Source organism: Populus alba, chromosome 11 (genome assembly GCF_005239225.2).
Source record: "Populus alba chromosome 11, ASM523922v2, whole genome shotgun sequence".
In the NCBI taxonomy this organism is placed as follows: Eukaryota; Viridiplantae; Streptophyta; class Magnoliopsida; order Malpighiales; family Salicaceae; genus Populus; species Populus alba.
In genome coordinates this window covers 15,599,749-15,621,243 of record NC_133294.1, presented here as the reverse complement: position 1 = coordinate 15,621,243, position 21,495 = coordinate 15,599,749, and the positions used below count along the sequence as shown (strand labels likewise).

At 33.5% G+C, this 21,495-nt stretch overlaps 1 long non-coding RNA gene and 1 pseudogene across 1 annotated transcript; both read right to left on the bottom strand.

The window, feature by feature from the left end:
* Window positions 1-6,479: 6,479 nt before the first annotated feature.
* LOC118047516 (G-type lectin S-receptor-like serine/threonine-protein kinase At4g27290) lies at window positions 6,480-10,409 on the bottom strand (annotated as a pseudogene).
* A 9,462-nt stretch (window positions 10,410-19,871) lies between these two features.
* LOC118047490 (uncharacterized) lies at window positions 19,872-21,028 on the bottom strand. The gene is made up of 4 exons (XR_012171127.1): window positions 20,742-21,028; window positions 20,455-20,666; window positions 20,104-20,341; window positions 19,872-20,017 (listed from the first exon to the last, which is right to left on the bottom strand). It is a non-coding gene; the product is annotated as an uncharacterized lncRNA (long non-coding RNA).
* Between the last annotated feature and the right edge of the window lie 467 nt (window positions 21,029-21,495).

Below are 21,495 nucleotides of genomic sequence, written 5' to 3'. Positions count from 1 at the left end.
TATAAAGCCAGGTCATATCAAAGCTATATGAAGAAAAACCAATTGCTGCTGCCCTTAGTCCTTCGGTAACCGCTGCGCATTTGAAAGCAATTGTGTCGCCTAAAATCGTCTAGCTTTTATTGTTTTGTTTTACGGATCTATAAAAAGTCAAGTCACATGAAAGCTATATGAAGAGAAACCCAAACCACAAGTTTGGCTAAATTTTGTTCATTTCCTAAAATTCCTCCATTTTCTCTTAATTTAATTATGGGAAGAGTGTAAGTTACATGAAATCCTAGAAAGAAACTAAAAAAAAGAGTAGAGAATTGTGTGTGTGAGAGAGAGAGAGAGATTTGGGTATAGTTTTGAAACCTGACCTGGTGGTCAACCCGGTCTAATAACTGGATCACGGATTAGATAGGTTGACCCGGGTCAACAAAAAAAGTCAAACTGCTTTGCAAAATTCAAATAAAGTTCAAACTTTGAAGCTTATTCTTTTTGTCTGTCATTTACTAAACCAGAGGTCTACAAAAGGCATCCTCACCCTCCACAAGACCTCACATAATATGTATACCACTTAAATTAAGTTAAATTAAAACAATTGAGGAAAGGAGTATTGGGAAATTCAAAATTCACACAGTAATAATCAACACTAACGTGGCATATATATATATATCCCTTTATTTATATTCCAACTCCCCTCTCATATACATGGATCATCCACTCTCCCTTTGTCTCTCTAGTTGTTGCTGTTGTTGTGAAGAAGAAGAAAATGAACTTTTTTTTGTGTGAATATGGCAGCTGAGGTGAGCTCTCTGGTTGAGTGGATACACGGATGATAGTAACATTATGAGCAAACTTGGAGGGGCAATATCTTCTTAGATATTCCAAGAAAATGATTTTGTCATAAGAAACAGAGTTTTTGATGCTTAAAAAGAGATTTTATATGTTTTTCATGCCTGTTTAAAATTATGATTTTTTCTTCTCTTTTTTTTCTTTGAATTGAAATTTAAAGGCTTTACAATTTCTTTCTCTTCATGCAAAGATATCTTTTTATTAAATGTTCCCTGATTTACTATGAAATCTTCTGCTCTGTTTGATATCCTCAGTTTGGTTTATGAGAAAATGTAGAAATAGAAAATGAGAGTCAAAAACTACGCATTTCGCATCTATGTATATATATAAAAAAAAGAGGCTGGGTCTCAGCCGAGTTTGCTCGGGTTCCGGGTCGACCCGCTGGGTCGACCGGGTTTCACCAGGCAAACTCCCGAGCAGGTTTATACTTAGACCTGGACCGGTTCCAGGCTCGAGTCGGCCGGGTTCCGGGTTGACTCGTCGGGCCAGTTCGGGTTTTAAAACTATGGATTTGGAAGTTGGGGATACAAAGAGAAGTTGATCAAATTAAAAGAAAAGAGAGAAATATTTAGAATTGAATTTAAAAGGCTTCCTTGAACTAGTTGTGGGAAGAGGTTCTCTTTCATTTAAATCCATTTTTATTCTTGATTATTGACAGGGAATTGAAAATCCTCAAATTGTAAAATTTAGGGTTTATGTATTTTGTGAATGAAATTATGAAATGATGTTAATTATTAGTTAATTGTGTGTTTAATTATATGATTAAGAAACTAATTGAAGAAATTAAAAACTATATTATAGGAAATTAAGACTTTAAAGCTAACCATTATTGGGGATCTTAGGAATTTGATTTAAATTGGGTTGATTGATGATGTTTCAGTGATGTCGGGGAAGGTTTAAGACTTGTTGTGAATACCATAATGTGAATTACTAAAGGTTAATTATTATTGTCATGTATGTAAATGAAGAAAAATGTAGAAATTGGATTGAATTGCATTGATTTTTTATGTTTTGGAGATGTTGTAAATGTTTGAGATTTGTTGAAATATTACGATGTGAAATGATTTGGTTGATTTTTGGTGATGTAATTTAAATGGAGAAAATGAAAATATAGAAAGTAGTAAAAAAAAAAAAAAAGTGTTATATGATGCCTTCTTACTGGTTTGTGTTTGGTATCTCATCTACTGACGTAAAAATGCATGAATCCCATCCAAAAGCGTGGTGGGGCATAATGCATTGTAAATATGTATATCTCTGTACCTTACAGTCTGATTTTCACAACAGGTGGGATTCTTTATGGCCCCACATCATAAATATTCTGTCCTTTTTCATTTAATTGGAATGGCTCCACATCATAAATAGTATAAATAGTTGTTGTACGTAGCAATAATAATAATAATAAACATAGTGTAAAATCATAATATATTTGTAGATGAATGTAGGTTCATGGTTCTATCCTCTATACGTCATATTATTATGAATGTAAAATCATAATGTGTTGTATTTTAAATGATATTATTATGCTTAAATGTTATTGGTAAGATAAAGGAATGGTGTTTACCATGGATATGATTCATGTGAAGACAAATATTTAGAATCTTGGGTTATGTTTGAAAATGTGAAAGTATAAGAATTGGTTGATTGTGTAAATGTTTAAGGTTATTAATGGTGTTGTGATGTTACGAAATTAACTGGGAGTGTGAAAATTAAAAGGGTTACATATGTAGTGCTTTAGTTGATAAGTGGTTAAAAGAAAAAGAAAAAAACATTTAGGTTGGATGCATAATGATAGTAGGAACGTGAAATTGCATCCTAAATGCAAATTAAAATCATGGGAAAAGGTGATACTGTATTGACATACAATTAAAATGGCTTAAAATAATTTGAGATGCTAATTGGGATGTTTTCCTAGAAAATCAATAAAAATACATAAGGTTGGACCAACAATCGATGAGTGTCATGTAAGTGCTAACCATTTTATTTAAAAATATATTTTTGTTAGTATTTTTATGTACTTTTGAAATGTGTTTGGAAAGGATTACCAAAAAATAAGAGAGAGCTTATAATAAAAGAAAGTTTGTCACATTAGAAAGAACTAATTATGTAAGGCGGAGGAGGTCAAAATGACAAAAGTTTATAGTAAAGAAAAACAAAACAACATGAAGTAATTTTGTAATTCATTATCTACACTACCATGTATTACAGGTCTATAATATCTATCATTACAGTAATGATCTCGTTGATGAGACTCTATAGTTTTTGTATTAGGTAGAATTTTATAATTTATTATCTTATAATATGTATTTAAATTAATTTATATGTAAACCTAATATTTTATAATATAAAAACTCTTCCTGATGATAGAGTTCGAACTTTTTTATTTTCTTGAGAATGTTTTAATAATAGAGTTCTTCCCTTTTTCTTTCTGATCTTAGGGCTTAATAACTAGGATATCTAATGGTAGGGTTCATCATTTTCTTATTTTATGATGATAGGGGTTGATCAAGCTCTTCCTAAACTTTTCTAGTGTTTCCTAATTGCAGTGTTGACATTAGTCTTTCCTGATGACAAGGTTGAATTTCTTGGTGCTTCATGATTGCAGGGTTTAACTGAGATTCCTTGCTATCATAACTCAAACATTATTTCTTTATCAACTCAGATTCATCAAAATCTTACTAGATATCATTAAGGATTTTTCATGAAAAATCTAAAAATATTTATGCACTGCTTTGGGGTTAGATGACATACATGTATCTTACCTATTTTGAAATATAGCCCCCCTCTTCAATGCTATATCATTATAGAGTGTCATTGGGACTGCAAGGATATATAGTTAAGAATTATAAAAGGAATAAATAAAGTTGGCCTTTTCTTATTTCATGCAAGGTCAGCTAAAACTGATAAATTTTGACCTTATCCAATATAATGATTTGAAACTTGCAAAGAACCATGATTCATAAGTCTATAATTACCGAATCCATTGCATGCCAACATGCATACCATTAAAACTTAGCTCCATGATGCTTGGTTCAACTTTGTATGTGAGTTCAAAATTTGTTTGGTCATCTTATGCCATTTTAACAAACATCAAATCATTTCTGAAATCAAAACTTTTTTATTTTTTCAAGATTGGTTAGCCTTAACTTCGCATATTAGAGTTTGATCAAAATATTTTGTCAAAATACTCTTTAAAAGAAGCATATCTTTATATCAAGACAATCATAAGAAAAATAAAAAAGCACAATTGATTGAAAATACATGATGGAGTCATGATATATGGAAAACATATTGAAGCAAAATACAATGCTCATTCTCTAGGTAACTGCATATTTCGTATGCATTGACAACATTTTACAAGCTACTAGTCATTGCTAAAAACGAGGATGGAGGTGATTATATGGTAGGTATCACCATTCTTCACAAATTCAATATGTCCCTCACTCACCAACTTCTGGATGTAGTACTTGAAAATTTTGCAATTTTCAATTGAATGGCTCATGATCCCATCATGATATGCATATCTCGTATTTGGATTATACCACATAGGAATTGGTGGTTGTATGGGATTTGATGGAGCTGGGGCAACAAGCTCGAAGTCTAATAGGTGTTGGTAGACAAACTTGAGTGACAAAGGTACGTCAATCTTTAATAAAGGCACTTGAGTAGTTAATACTACAACGAGACCTAGATGGACCGCATAACTAAGATTTCTCACTTGAGAGCCATCTTCTGATTCATCTTTCGTCATTGTTCTGGAACCCATGATAGAACCTCTAATTTTTCTCATTTTGATAGCTTATTCAATTCTTTTGAAAATCCTCACAATATCATATAATTGTTAAGCTGAACTTCCTATTATATACTTATAATATGGGGATTTGAAGGTGTTGGTGAACGAGATCATTATTTTAGTTTTTATTAACGAAGGATGGAAATGTGTTGCCTTATCTTGCTATCTTTATGCATGTGCTTTCATGAACTCTTGGTTTCCCTTCTCCCTAGCCATTAGACTGGTTTTGTTAGGAGTAGTTTTCAAATTGAATTTATACTACTTTAAGAAGGCATTTGCTAGATCCTTTCATTTATTAATCTTGGTATTGTGCAGTCTCATATATCAACTCAAGGCAGATCTTATGATACTATCCTGAAAAAAAAAAATATTAGCATTTTATCATTATAGATACCTTCATCCATCTTGTTGCAGGATGATCGAAAATGAGTGTTTGGGCATTCTATTTTGGTATACTTGATGAAGTCTAGCACTTTAAACTCTTTGGCACCATGATGTTTTGAATCAAACAAACTTCAACTGCTAATATAGGGTCAGTTAGATCATTTCAAAAGTGGTTATCATTGAATTAAAATGAAATAAGGACATAAATGGAAGACAACATTCAAAATTAAATATGGATTGTATGAATGGTTAGTAATGCCTTTTGGTTTGACTAATGCCCTTAGTGCATTCACAAGGTTAATGAATCATGTGTTGAGATTTTTCTTTGAAAAATTTATTGTTGTCTATTTTGATAATATCTTGATATGTAGCAAATAATTAGATGAGCATATTAATCATTTAAGATAGGTTCTTGAAATAATCAAATTGAATAATTGATATTATTCAAAGTTTTAACATGCATATTAATAGGAAAAAATATCTATTTTAAAATTAATACAAAAGATAATACTTATTTGTTAAAAAACTTTAAAGTAATAAAACTTTTTGTTATTTTCAATAAGGAATCATTTGTTCTTAAATTTTTATTACTCCTCATTTATACAACTAGAATATTTGCAATATGTCTTACAAGATTCCAACACCACCATCTTAGTTTAGATGTACTTTTAAACAAGGTATTTGAACAAAAAAAAATATAAAACTCAAATATCTCTCAATCAAATAAACCTAAGGTCTATATTTAAGAGGAAAACTAAAGCTTAAAGTGAGAAGAAAACATTAAAATGTGAGGCGAAGAAGATTATGTAAAAAACTGAAAAATTCAAGTTGAAAACTCTTCTTTCACTCCTTTTTTATAATGAATTTTCAAAGTTAAAAAGTTAAAGAATTAATTCTCACCATTATCAATATTTGATTGCCATCATAAATAAAAAAATTAAAAATAGAAAAACAAGGGTTATTTTATTAAAGCCAAAGTTTTTTAAAATTAATTTATTATCCAATTTCCACCGCAAACAATATCGTATGTGCTATAGTATAGGACAAGTATCCCTTCGCTGCTAATATTCAGAGGCCCTAAAGTATTGTATAGAGGAACTTCTCTGTTTGCTACCCCTGTAACTATACGAGCCTACGAGGAGACTTTTTATACCACATTCCCAAGTGACGGTTTCCACGGCTGAAAAATCCTAGTTCAAAGCTTCCTCCGGTTGAAAGTAGTGCTGCACCATCTCTTATGGATTGGCTTGGGTAGATCATGCTTTAAGATAAAGAACAAGAAAGATCATGCAAACAGCACTGAAAAAGTTCCCATTCAAGAGAGTTTTCATGTATGTTCACGTTTGATCACACAGAAAGATGTTTTGTTATTAGAACAAGTTACTGGTCAAAAGGGAAGAGTTCTAGGAAATGACATGAGAAATGTTTTTCTTCCTTGCAGACTCAAAATATTTGACTCCAAGTAGCTTCGGTAAAAATTGGCCTCCTTTTTTTCAGTAACCATAAGATCCATCTATTGAAGACAGAAAAGTCCAATTTCAAGAAGTTTCAATAATTTCGCATCAAAGACATCCACAATGAGCATAACAAAGCTTCAGCTTAGTAATATACACAATTAGACCAGTAGATGCCCTTGATTGTTGAGGTTGAAATGGAGGCATCATCCAAAACTATTTCAAACGACCTGTGAACTTATCATGAATCAAAGCTATCTTTGCGTATTGGAAGTGATGCTGCTTGCTGTTCTTGTTAATAGCTAATGCATTGCAACACCATTTTCATGTATTGTTCAGAGCAGAGGTGGAAAGCAGAGCAAAGACAAAACGGAAGGTTAAAATAAACAGGCAGGCAAGAAAAAGATGAACAATAATCATAGTTTCATTGTAATATATGATAACTTAATAACGATTGACTAGACTGTTCAATAAAATTGCAAAACACAACGGTATATATATAGCTCTACCATGCCGTTTTGGAACGGTAGAACCGGTAGAAAACAAGATTGGATATCAGCAAATAGAATTGCTGAAACCATGAAATCTTATTGATCGACTTAGTCTGATCTCTCTCTTTTACTTGAATTTTCAAGTGATGAGTTACCGTGCCTCTAATGATGTCAAACTAGCTTCATTTGCTGAGTAAACATTGTTCCTGTTAGATGAAGCATCCTGCTCAAGTGGGTTTCTTCCGATGAAAAATCCAGGCTGTTTAGGCTGAGGCAAAGGATTCTCATTGCCTAACATTTGAACAATAGTCGGCATGTTTGGCCTATCTTCGGGTCGTTGTTGCACACATAATAAAGCCACATGAATGCATCTTAGCACTTCAGACACATTGCTAGAGTTGGCCAAGCATTCATCGATCAATTCCAAGGGTGTCCCTTTAATCCAAAGTATCCATGCCTGAGGAAAAAAAAAAGCAACATCTTTTATTAACTGCAGAAGCATCCTTGATGTAACTAAGGTACCATGGCATGCCTTTTGACGAGTCTGAAAGAAACTGCGCAGTATAATATCACCTCTCGGTTAATAAAGAATATATAATTACATGTATAAATAGAAGCTTACATGCCCAAGAAGGTTGAGGTTCTGGTCCGGGTGACGAAATCCCCTGTTTTTGTTTCCACTCACTATCTCCAGGACTAGGACACCAAAGCTAAAGACATCGGTTTTCACAGAGAAGTGTCCATTTGATGCATACTCAGGAGACATGTAGCCACTGAAGAACATTAATAATAAAAAAAATAAAAAAATCTTAGAACACAAATGAAAATCTTCGAGGCTAGATTATGGACACTTACTATGTTCCAACCACCCTATGAGTATTGGCCTCCGTTTGATCTCCACGAAACATTCTAGCAAGGCCAAAGTCTGAAATTTTTGGGTTTAGCTCATTATCTAGTAAAATGTTGCTGGCTTTGATATCTCTATGGATTATTCTCAGCCTGGAGTCTTGGTGGAGATAAAGAAGCCCTCGAGCAATTCCAACAATAATGTTCATGCACTTGCTCCAATCCAGTAATTTTCTTCTTTTCTGGTCTGATCAATTTCTATCCATGTTAGTCAAATAACTTCTTCAATTCTTACAGAAAAAAAAAAATATAGATGATAACAGATCAAAAACAAAGTGCTGTTGATTCAGCCATGTGCTCACCAAAAATAAAGAAGTCCAAACTTTTGTTAGGCATGTATTCATATATTAACATTTTTTCATCTTCATGGATGCAGCACCCAAGAAGCTTGACGAGATTGCGGTGTTGAAGTTTAGCTATTAATATAACTTCATTTTTTGAACTCGTTCAATCCTTGACCAGAACTCTTCGAAAGTCTTTTCACTGCTATTTCTTGTCCTTCTGCCAATATTCCCTAAGTTATCATCAACATGCTTCAGTTAGTTTCATGTTAGATGATGGTTTGAACAGGTAGGTGACTTTTTTTTACCTTATATACTGGTCCAAAGCCACCTTCTCCCAGCTTGTTTCTGCTTGAAAAATTACCAGTGGCATTTGCAACGGTGCTCAAATAAAATATTGGTAACTCCATGTCTTCTTTCCGTACATCCTTGAAGTTATCATTCTTTCTAAAATTCTTCCTCCGCATGCAAAAGATCATTCCTAACATTAGCATGCCCACGCCAAATACAGCGGTGCTGGCAATTATCCCTGCTTTCTTCTTCCCATTGTTGTTCCCTTTTTCCACGGCTACTCCTGAATGCATACAAGTATTTTTAGAGGACCCCGAACATATTCCCTAGTTCAAGACTTGCATCTTAAATAAAAGTTGAATTCAAGTTAATTTTAAAGCGGAACAAAAGAAGAAAAAGAAACCGGAAATTGAAACTTGGGGAAAATAAAGTTGAAGTGGTGGACTAAGAAAGCAGACTCAAGACTTTTCTACACAGGTAGTTAATTACTATGCTAATGTTTTCCAGGCTTTTGAAGTCTGAACCCAAGAGAGATGCTTCTTCAATTTTACATGGTCTACCTACATATTAAAGATGGGAAAGAATTAAATCAATAATTAATTAATGTTTAATTGGAGACATGCCTGATTCTGAACCAGCCAACCTAACATAGAGAACCTGTCCATCCGCATGTGACCTTTTTATATCAATCAGGTCACGGGACCAAATCAGGCAGCCACTTCCACCTCCACCTCCCGTGATATCTGAATTTGCATAAGCTGTGCAGAAGCAGTTCTTCAAACATATTCCCTCACACTCCTTGAGATTGATGCGCTTGTCAAACCAGGAAGAAGATGTTACTGGAAGTTTACTAACTGTATATTTCGTAAAGACATCTTTATCGCTGCAATTCAATGGAGTTTGCCGGATACACCCGTCTGACCAATCAAGCGAATCCCAACTTTCTGGAGACTTGGGCACGAATCCATCCAGGCATCCACACGGAGGAGATGCATTTATATCACAGCTAGCATATGTACCACAAATTGCATAACGTTCACACGAATCGGACTGTAACGAAGAATAAAACAACCAAGATTGTGTTCGATCATCCCATTTGTAGGTGCTCGCAAGGCCCGATGGACTAAGTTTAAACATTGAAAAACCTGAACTTCGGATGCCGAAAGAGACCTCATTGTTATTGAGCACAAAATCAGGGGAATTTTGACCGAACGTAATATTTGGAGTAGGGGGCGGTGCATTGGTTCTAAATAGTGTTGCTTTTCGTTGCTTCAAAACTAGCTGCGGATACCCATCATTAGGATCTACAAGAAAAGTATATATTCCTCGAGCAGGATCTTCGACACTCTTCCAAGATGACAGAAATCTGTCCAGCCGAGTTACCAAGTTAAATCCCAATTTCATTCCCGGAAGTAATGTGTCACAAGGATAATCAAAACTCTGCCATAAAAAGTTATCAGGGTTATTATCATTTCCTTCTCTTACAACCAGATTACCTGACTCCAGGAGCTCTGCAACTGGATCTTCTGCAGTTCTTGATGGGTTTGACGACCAAACAATATCGTTTGTGCTACTGTATATGATAAGTACCCCTTGACTGGAGATATTCAGGGCCCCCAATTTATTTGAAAGAGGAACTTCTCTGTTTGCTACCCACACAACCACGGATTCCGGAGACTTCCCATACCATATTCCCAAATATCGGTTGTTTGAACTTCCAGGGCTGAAAAATCCCAGTTCAAAGCTTCCGCCAGCTGAAACTAGAGTCTCACCGTCTATTATGGAGTTGCTTGGGTTAATAATAACTGGTGTGGTGCAGGTGGTTAAGATGAAGAATAAGAAAGAGGACGCAAAAAACTCTGAAAATCTTCCCATTGAAGTGTTTTCACGTTTGTTCACGCAGACGAATGTTTTGTTACTAGACAAGTTACTGGTCAAATGGGAGGACTCTTTCCAGGAAATGACATCGGTCTTTTTCTTCTTTCTGAACAGTAAATTAGTAGGCACACATTTTGATTTCAACTAGCACAATAATTAATATACCATAGCATATGCATGTTGCATTTGTGCAACTCACATTTCAATTCTCTTCCAAATTAATTCATGCTCTCAAAAGACACCATGCAATTTTTATAAACATTTAATGGCTATGAAATGAACAAATTTAATGACTATAAAAATGACATGACAAAAAAACAAAAAAGAAAAAAGAAAAGAAAAAAGAATGAGGCGTTAGAGATATATTAAAGCTACAAATACTTTTAATTCTTTTATAAAGATATTGATAAAATGAATTCATAGATATTATAAAAAGCCAACTTCAAAACTAGTAGTGAGTCACATATGCCATCTAAAAACAACGATATACTTACTTGCTAGCATCTCATTATCAGTTTCAAAAATAACTTTTTATTATGTTTAAGAATTCATATCGTCAATATCTTTATGATATTATTGAGAGTGTTATTATTGGAGTTTTAATGTGTTTTAATATTTTTTTTTCTCTTATCATTTTTTTTCGTGTAATTTTTTAAAAATTATTTTTGTTCATATTTCATGTTCATTGATTGTTTATAAAAGACGCATGTTGATTTTTTTGAAGAAAATTGAAATTTGAGCTATGCATGCACTACATGCGCAAAACACCTAGGCCTTGTTTGTTTCCCGGAAAGTAGTTTCCGGGAAACTATTTTCCAAACTTTCCTGTGTTTGTTTGTCATTAGAAAAGTTGGTCAACGAAAAACAATTTCCGGTCAGCGGAAAACAATTTTCGGTCAGCGGAAAACACTTTCCGGTCAACGGAAAACACTTTCCAGTCAATTTTAGTCAAAAAAAAAAATGACTTGGTTTTCAGGAAAGTGTTTTCCTTTTAGCTGTGTTTGTTTTCCGGAAAGTGGTTTCCGGGAAAGCACTTTCCAAACTTTCTTGTGTTTGTTTGCCAGTAGGAAAGTTGGTCAATGGAAAACACTTTCCAGTAAAAGAAAAATTTGGCTTGGTTTTCAGGAAAGTGTTTTCCTGAAAAATTTGAGGGGAAAACACTTTCCGGAAGTTGTGAAAAATTAAGAAATGTCATTATTTGCTGATTATATCAAATTTCATCCTCAAACTTTTGATTGCTATATATATTTTGTTTTGAATATTTATTTTTCAATTTCATCTCTTAAAATTTTATTTTTATATTAACTTTGGTCCTTATTTTTATAATTGCTATTTGCTTTTTTCTTATCATTTTTTTTATTGAAATTTTTTATTTATCAAATTTGATCCTCATTCTTTTGATTGTTACTTATTTTATTTGAAATAATTTATGAAATGTTGATTATTATTATTTTAATTTCTTCATTTTTTATTTTTTTTTTATTTTTTAGATTTGATCCCTATTATTTTGATTATTATTTGTTTTATTTGAGATAATTTATGAAATTATATTTTTTTTTTTCAATTTCATTCTCATTCAACTTTTTAATTTGTAAGATTTTTTCCTCATTATTTTAATAAACTTGAGAAAAATAAAATATTAATAAGTTATTTTCCAGCTCATTTTCCATAACATAACAAAACACTGGAAAGTGTTTTCCAGTTTATTTTCCATAACACTACCAAACATCGAAAAATACTTTCCCGGAATTCACTTTCCAGGAATTCACTTTCCCCGGAATTCACTTTCCTGCAAACAAACGGAGTCCTAATCTTGCATTCGTTATCTGCACTTATTAATTATTAATTGTTGTGCTAATTTAAAAATTATTTTCTCAAGTTGTGTTAATTCTGAAAAATATTTTATCGTTTTTTTTTAAAAAAAAAACCCTCACCATTGAAATTAACAACTATGGAATGCATGTCTATACATAATACTAATTTTGCATTAATGGCTGGACAACCTGGTCAGAACTTTCCAAAAACAGGTTGGCCAAGGACCAAGTTCATGTCACTGCGGTCCAAATAGTTTTTTGCAAAACCTCAATTTTTTTTTTTTGTTAAAATTAAGTTTGGTTTATACTTTCTGGATCGTTTTAATGTGCTGATATTAAAAATGATTTTTAAAAAATGAAAAAACATTATTGGCATGCTTTTCGGCACGAAAAACTATTTAAAAAGCAATCGTAACCACACTCTCAAACATCCTCCTACATCAATCGAGACCAATGATGATTTATGTCAGCGAAAGTTAAAAGGAATAGGTAGCCTGCCTCCTACATCTCTTATTTTTTCCATCTTCCAAGCTGTCATTCCAGATAGATTGACTAGTATCAGTTTTCTGGCCACCGCCACAGGTCAAATAAAAAAATTAAAAATAATACAAAATTAAACTCGACCACGAGGATTAATTTTGAATTATGTAGACTAGGTGCTCTGACTTGGTTGTGGGGCACATTGCTCTGACTTTAAGTGCTCTGGTCCAGGTCATACTTTATTCTTTCGGTTTTTTTCGTGTTTTATTGTTCCGGGAAAAAATTCATAAATTTATAAAGGTTATTTTTAATATAACTAAAAAACATTTAGATGATGGCGCAGTGGTAAAAGCTTGGAATCAAGAGGTTTGCTCCCTCTGTGGTCTCAGGTTCGAGCCCTGGGTTGCTCATATGATGGCCACTGGAGACTTACATGGTCGTTAACTTTAGGGCCCGTGGGATTAGTCGAAGTGCGCGCAAGCTGGCCCGGACACCCACATTAAACTAAAAAAAAAAAAAAACAAATATGGGATGGATTCAGCTGTTTATATAACAATAAACCAGCTTAATATATTATTTTACACTTTCGACAAACTTCAAGTGGCTAAAGTGTGCGGAGTAGCTGAGATAGAGGGTCTAATTCATAGCGGAAGAAAAATCGTTTTCATTTCATAGATTACAGACGATATGTTGTCTATGCTATGGTGGTTATTTTTCAAACAAATAAGGGATGAATGACCTTACATAAAGCAACACAATATATATATATATATATATATATATATATATATATATATATATATGTCCCAGGCAGTTTTTCATAAGCATATGGTTTTTGTTGTTGGTCATTTGGGTTTTTAATTTTTTTTAATTTTATTTTTTAATATGAAATGTTATTTGTGTTTTTTTTATTATTTTTTTAATATTTTTTTAATTACATCATTTAAGATAGTATTTTTATTTTATTTTATTTTTTGGTATTGAGTTGATGATAAATTGATTTCTATATCTTTTATTATATAATAAAAGTTTTTTTACCCTTTTTTTCTATCTTTGGTATAATAATTTTTTATTTAATTTCATTATTTAATATGAGATTTTTAATTATGAGATTTTTAATTTCTTTGGGCTTGTTGACCCCCTCTTTTATCTTTATTTTTGTGTATAAATTTTATTCTTTAATATGGAGTTTATATTTAATTTATCTTTTAATATATATATTTTTTTATGTTTTGATCTATAAAATGAACATGGTTATGTTGAAGCAACCTCTTATAATTTAATTTAAATCTTAAACTAAAAAAATAGTTAAATCATAATATTTAAAGTTTGAATCATTATATGAGTTCATAACAATATTGAAAATTTTTTGATAATCTAAATATTTTTTTATATATATTTTAAAAAAAAATCTATCGAATCCACAACCAAGAGCAGTAAATACACTATTGTATAAAATAATTCTTATGTTATTTTATTCTCTTCTCTTGTAAAAACAAAATAAAAAGAAAAGAAAGAAACACGCACAAAAATACATATCATTTCTGTACACAAATCTTCAAAGCACAACAGTTTGACTAACGAGTATCCTAAGAAGGTAAATAATACAATATCCATTTAGAATAAAGTTGTTAATTTCGTTGTGGATAGTGTTTTGTTATTTTAATTGTAAAAATATATTTCTATTTGGAAACATTTTAACATGTTATTTTAGAATTGTACTTTTTAAACACACACAATATCCATGTCCATAATTTGGTTTTATTTTTTTGTATTAATTTTCATCATGATTTTTTTTATTATAATTATTTTTTTGTTAAATTAATTTTTCTTTTTAATTTTCACAATTCTATCAATATCTAAAATTTATTTTATATTTTAATTTTGATCTTCATTCTTTTAATTTCTATTATTTATTTTTAATCATTGTCACACCCGACATTACGACAACTTTAAAAATTAAATGAAAAGAACATAGTTCTAACATCTTGTTCTTTTGAGGAAATATCTAATTTAAGGAGTCGCCACCTAATATTATAATCACTAGGAACCCTAACTGGTCAACAAAGATTCTATGATAGAGGACTGGTTACGCAAAAGGAAAGATGTTATCACCCCTTAAACATCCCACCTGAGGCAAACTATATTGCTGGTTTTATCGAAAATTGTTAAGAATTTGTTTCTCCTTTTTTTTTTTTTGTTTTATTCTTCCTTTCATGTTCTTGACTCTGGTGTTAGTGAACAATTCCTACGACTATTTCCAACTCTGGCGTTGATAAATATCACACAAATCAAAAAATGCAATACACCAAAAATACAGTACACCTGACTCTAGTGTCAGTGAATAATTTCACAAAAAAAAAAAATTTGAATAAGAAATTTTCTATGCCATTTTTTATTGTTTATCCTTTGTTATTATTTGTTCTTATTAGATGGGAAAAAAAAGAAGAAGGAATCATTGCACAACATATTTGTATTTAACAGTAATAACTCACAAATTGAGCACATGGCTAAAAAAATATAAAATACAAAGAAAAAAAATAAATCAACAAAGAACCCCAAATACTTTTGAAATTTTTTGATATAAAAAAAAAACTTCATTTGATCAAATATTAAACTAGAATGAGAATACAAATTATGACCAAAGCATAATAATGTGTTTTGCTAAACACACTTTTAGGAACAACAATTGGGCCGGGGTTGGAAGCCAAGACTAGGCCCACTCTTTTTTGGGCCAGATCAAGCCCAATCATACAAGTTGGGTTAGTTCCAGCCAACCCGGCCCAATTACTAGTTCAGTCCAATAACTAGCAGCAAGCATGTGTGAACTGGTTCACACGCTTGCCTTGCACAGTGTGAAGGTATACATACCGTTTTGAACACATTTTAAGAATTAGAGTTTGCAGAGCATGAGGAAGAAAGCCTACCTGGGTGAAGACAGCGATGGAGAAGCAGATGGGTTGACGATTCTAGCTCTGGCCGAAGAACGTCCCGCTCTACTTTCAGTCCCACTCCCCTCTGTTTTCTTGTTTTTTTTTTTTTTTTCGGTGTTTGCCTATTCTGCTTGAATCCGGGGACAAAGACAAAGCTGGGTTTAGCTTTCTGTATTTTCTGCCCTCAATTCTTTTGATCTGTTCTTCTCCCCTCCTGTTTCCAATCGTTTTTTCACTGGCGTCCGTTCTTTCCCTCTGTTTTTCTCTTCTTCTCTGTATATTGCTTTTTTCTCCCTCGTCTTCTCTTTGCCTCTGTTCTTAAAGAAAAGAGAATCACCCTGGCTCCTGGAACCTGCTGCTTGCAGTTGCAGACGAAGATGGGATTGTGGAAGGGCTGTTCCACCAACACTGCTTCCTCTCCTCTGTTTTTTTTTTTTCTTTTCTCTGTTTGGTTTCTTTTTTTCTCGCTTTCTGGATTCCTTCTTCGTCTCTTTTTCTGTGGCGTCTTCCTGACAAGCTCTGGTTCTGAGACGAAGACGTGAGGTTGCTGGTCGAATCGGACGCTCTCCTCTGCTTCGTCTAGTTTTTCTTCTTCGTCATCTCTTGTCTTTATTTCTGTCTTTTTTCCGTCTCTGTGTCTGTCTCTCCCTCACTGTAATGTCTGTCTTTCCCTCTCTTCTTTATTTTCTTGCTCTGTCTCCCTGTGCTTTTCTCGGTTCATTCCTCCCTGGTTTTTTTTCTCTGTTTGCTCGTCTCTGTTTTTCCTGGTTTTTCTGTTCGTTCTTGTCTCTCGTTCTTGGTGTTTATGTTTTTCTTTCCCCTCTTCGTTCTCTCTGTCCTATGCTCCTCTTCGTGTTCTAGCTCCCCCCAACCTTTTCTGTTTGGTCCCTTCTCTGGTTTTTATAACCAGAGAATGCCATGCGGTCGCCTCCAGATAATGAGGCGACCATGCATGGACTTTAATGCAGGAGTAAGGGCATCCCTTTTTTTTTTTTCGATCGGGTGAAGAAGATGAACAACGTTGATGTTAATGGCCATTTGCGTTTTGATCCTTGATGTTTTGAATTTTTTCAGTCAAGTATTTGGGTAAATTGTAATTGGACCCCTGCATCTCAGCGTCATTTACACATTCATCCTTGGATTTTAATTTCTTGCAATTTTAACCAGAATTAGCCTAAACTTTGATAATTTTTCAATTAAACCCCTGATTTCATTAATTAAACTAATTCCAAGTTTAATTAAGTCTCAAAATTTATCAACTCTTTAATTAAGCCCTTGATTTCATTAATTAAACTAATCCAATGTTTAATGAAGTTCACAATCTTTCAATTTATATTGTCTTGACCTAAATTTCAATTTATTCTTCATTTTATTTCATTATTTATTTATTTATTTTAAATAACTTATCATTATTTATTTTTATTATTTTTTCATCTTTTTTCATCATTTTGTTGTTAGCACTTTTCAGGAAATACAGTAACAAAAAAAAAAAAAAAAGAATAAAAGGGTTAAAAATTGGGTTATGATAGTTGCCCCATCTTTATAATTTCATTTTCTCTTGGCTTTGCGTAATAAATTTATAAAGAAAAATAGATACAAAAATAACTTTTGTATTTTTTCTAGAGTCCTAAAAATTTTAAAAACAGTAGATTGACATACGACCTTTACAGAGAGATGTTGAAATCAAGAAATAAGTCATTTGAAAGGCGAACCTTTTTTTTTTTTTTTTTGAAATGGTATGCGAAGGATTTTGCAAGTGGTCTAATTATTTCAGGCGACCTGCCTGATGAAGAATAAACCTGCGCGATAGGAAAAAAAACGTAAAGGATTTCACGAGTTATCTAATTTTTTCAGACGACTTGCTTGATAGGAAGAAGAAACACAAATGATTTCACGAGTCTAATTGTTCAAGGCGACCTGCCCAATGAAGATAAAACATGAAAAGGGTTTCATGAGTGGTCTAATTATTCGAGGCGACTTACCTGATGAAGAATAAAATGTGAAAAGGGTTTTGCGAGTGGTCTAATTGTTCTAGGCGACTTGCCTGATGATAAAATGCGAGGAAACTCGTCAGTGATCAAATTGTTCCATGCGACCTGCTTGATGAAGAAAACACGGAAAGGGTTTTGCGAGTGGTCTAATTATTATAGCCGACCTGCCTAATGATAAAATGCGAGGAAACTCGCAAGTGGTCAAATTGTTTCAGGTGACTTACCTGTTGATAAAATGCGAGGAATCTCGCAGGTGGTCAAATTATTCTAGACGACTTGCCCGTGGTGAAAAACACTGAAAGAAATTTCAACATTTTTTTTTTTTTAAGAAGCAGTCTCATTGTAATGGGTGACCTACCCATATGGGAAAATACAAAGAAAAGGTCTCATCGGTGCATTATCCTCAAGATGGGACCTCAAATGAGCACTTGAAAGGGAGATAAGGGCTCAAAAGAGCACTTGAAAAGGAGGTGATGGCTCTGAAAAGGAGGTGAGGGCTTGGAGGCGCACTTGAAAGGAGATAAGGGCTTGAAGGTTCTCTAAAAAAAGGAGGTCGGGTTAAGAAACACACTACCTTGGATGGATAAGGGCTTAAAGGAACATTCGAAATGAGGTAGGGTTATAAAATGCACTACCTTGAATACTCGAGGGCTCGAAGCCTCACTAAAAAAAGAGGTATAGTTAGGAAACGCACTACCTTAGGGATGGAAAATGAAAGGTGGTGGAAAAATACAGAGATTTTTCAGGTGGCCTAATTCTCATGAGCAGCCTGCCTAGGTTGAAAATTTCTTAAAAGTGAAAAATTTCAAAAGCAATTTCAATCTTGTCCATTTGAAGGTGGCCTTCCATTTGATGGATCCCATCAGAAATTTCTTTTGTGAAATTTGCAAAACTCATTGTCCAATGTCTCAAAGTTGAGATGATATACATGTATCTTTACCTGATTTGAAATAGAGATCCCCATTTATTCTTGATCTTTTTGTTGCTTGATTGATGAGGATTTGTTATCTCTTATTTGGGTTATCTTCATTGTTTGGCTTTTAGCTCAGCCTTCATGCAAGTCTTTTTCAGATTTGTTTACACAACTTAGCCTTCATGGTGCCCATCATAACCCACTATCTTACTAGAGATTTTCTGTCTCGTCATATAATTTAAGAGGATCGTTCATTACCTAGTCTCACTGCTAAAAATATCCGATGTCACTTGCAGAAAGGACTAAGTTGTTTTTTGTAAATCAAAATGCCCCCTTGTCTTGTTATAGAAAATGTTCCTCTCTTTTTTTAGAAAGGAGTGATTCTCCTTTTAAACACAATGCTCCCCCCTTGTATTGGTCATTACCCCCAAGTATGCTTTGTCAACAACTTAGACAAATAATGGTTTTAAGAGACCATTCTCTCATTTCTCTTCTTTTCATTTTGGTGAAGGAATATGGGTTGATAATAAATCTTGAAATCTTGATCTTGCATTTTGAAAACAAAGATTGTTCTTATGTAAGTTTAAAATAATTTGCTTTTAAAATCTTGCAACTCCTTGGTTATTCTCTTTCTTGGAAAAGAGATTATTAGCTCTTGTGTTTGGTGATGAGGTGACCTTTTGTTTTTATAGGTTTTCAAAGTGAAAGGCTCGAGAAGAAGCTCGAGGTTTTGTTTAGGAAAAATTCTCTCTTTTTGAACACTCGTTTTTATCAGCATAAATAATAATGAGTAGTTTGTTTTTGATGTCATGAATCTTATAAAAAAGTATTCTTTGCATTTTGAGAGCATTGTGTATTTTCCAAGTTGCTTCCTTGCTTGATTAGAAAGGACTTCTACAGGCACGTAATGTAGGTTGTGGTTTTTTGCTACGAAAGAAAAGAAAGAAGGCTTAAAGAGTGTTTCAGGGTTTCAAAAATGGAGGATCACTATCAGTTGTTTGACTTTTTATGTCGTTTATTTTTTCTTTTGCCGCTCTTTTTTGATTTGCTACTTCACCTTTTTTTTTTCTCCCCTAAGACATACTCACTTTATCTTGATTGTCACATTTTCTTGTGATTTGGGCATATTCCCTAACATTTGAGTTTCTTGAGCTCTTATACCTTTTTGTCTTTCTCACGGTTTTTTTCATCTTTTCTCATTGAATTTTTTTTTTCCTTTAAGTATGGGATGTGATCCTAATCATGATATTTTGATGAAAGAAATGTAATTTAGGCTCAAAAAGGGTAATTAAAAAAACTACAGAAAGAAACTGCGCAACCTTGACGGAACTAAGCATCCTTGACGAGTCTGAAAGAAACTGTGCAGTATAATATCACCTCTCGGTTAATAAAGAACATATATTCACATGTATAAATAGAAGCTTACATGCCCAGGAAGGTTGAGGTTCTGGTCCGGGTGACGAAATCCCCTGTTTTTGTTTCCACTCACTATCTCCAGGACTAGGACACCAAAGCTAAAGACATCGGTTTTCACAGAGAAGTGTCCATTTGATGCATACTCAGGAGACATGTAGCCACTGAAGAACATTAATAATAAACATAAAATAAAATAAAATCTTAGAACACAAATGAAAATCTTCAAGGCTAGATTATGGACACTTACTATGTTCCAACCACCCTACGAGTATTGGCCTCCGTTTGATCTCCGCGAAACATTCTAGCAAGGCCAAAGTCTGAAATTTTTGGGTTCAGCTCATTATCTAGTAAAATGTTGCTGGGTTTGATATCTCTATGGATTATTCTCAGCCTGGAGTCTTGGTGGAGATAAAGAAGCCCTCGAGCAATTCCAACAATAATGTTCATGCACTTGCTCCAATCCAGTAATTTTCTTCTTGTCTGGTCTGATCAATTTCTATCCATGTTAGTCAAATAACTTCTTCAATTCTTACAGAAATAAAAATATAGATGATAACAGATCAAAAACAAAGTGCTGTTGATTCAGCCATGTCCTCACCAAAAATAAAGAAGTCCAAACTTTTGTTAGGCATGTATTCATATATTAACATTTTTTTCATCTTCATGGATGCAGCACCCAAGAAGCTTGACGAGATTGCGGTGTTGAAGTTTAGCTATTAATATAACTTCATTTTTGAACTCGTTCAATCCTTGACCAGAACTCTTCGAAAGTCTTTTCACTGCTATTTCTTGTCCTTCTGCCGATATTCCCTAAGTTATCATCAACATGCTTCAGTTAGTTTCATGTTAGATGATGGTTTGAACAGGTAGGTGACTTTTTTTTACCTTATATACTGGTCCAAAACCACCTTCTCCCAGCTTGTTTCTGCTTGAAAATTACCAGTGGCATTTGCAACGGTGCTCAAATAAAATATCGGCAACTCCATGTCTTCTTTCCCTACATCCTTGAAGTTATCATTCTTTCTAAATTTCTTCCTCCGCATGCAAAAGATCATTCCTAACATTAGCATGCCCGTGCCCAATACAACGGTGCTGGCAATTATCCCTGCTTTCTTCTTCTCATTGTTGTTCCCTCTTTCCACGGCTACTCCTGAATACATACAAGTATATTTAGAAGACCCCGAACATATTCCCTGGTTCAAGACTTGCATCTTAAATAAAAGAATAAACCAATCGAACGCGAACAAAGAATAAACCAACCAAGAATGTGTTCGATCATTCCATTTGTAGCTGCTTGCAAGGCCCGATGGAATTAGTCTAAGCCTGGAAAAACCTGAACTTTGGATAGCATAGTCGAAAGAGACCTCATTGTTATTGAACACAAAATCAGTGGGATTTTGACCGAACGTAATATTTGGAGTAGGGGGCGGTGCATTGGTTCTTAATAGTGTTATATTCCCCCTCTTCAAAAGTAGCTGCGGATACCCATTATTAGGATCAACAAGAAAAGTAAATTTGAGCAGGATCTTCGTCACTCTTCCAAGATGACAGAAATCTGTCCAGCCGAGTTACCAAGTTGAATCCCAATTTCATTCCCGGAAGTAAGGTGTCACAAGGATAATCAAAACTCTGCCATAAG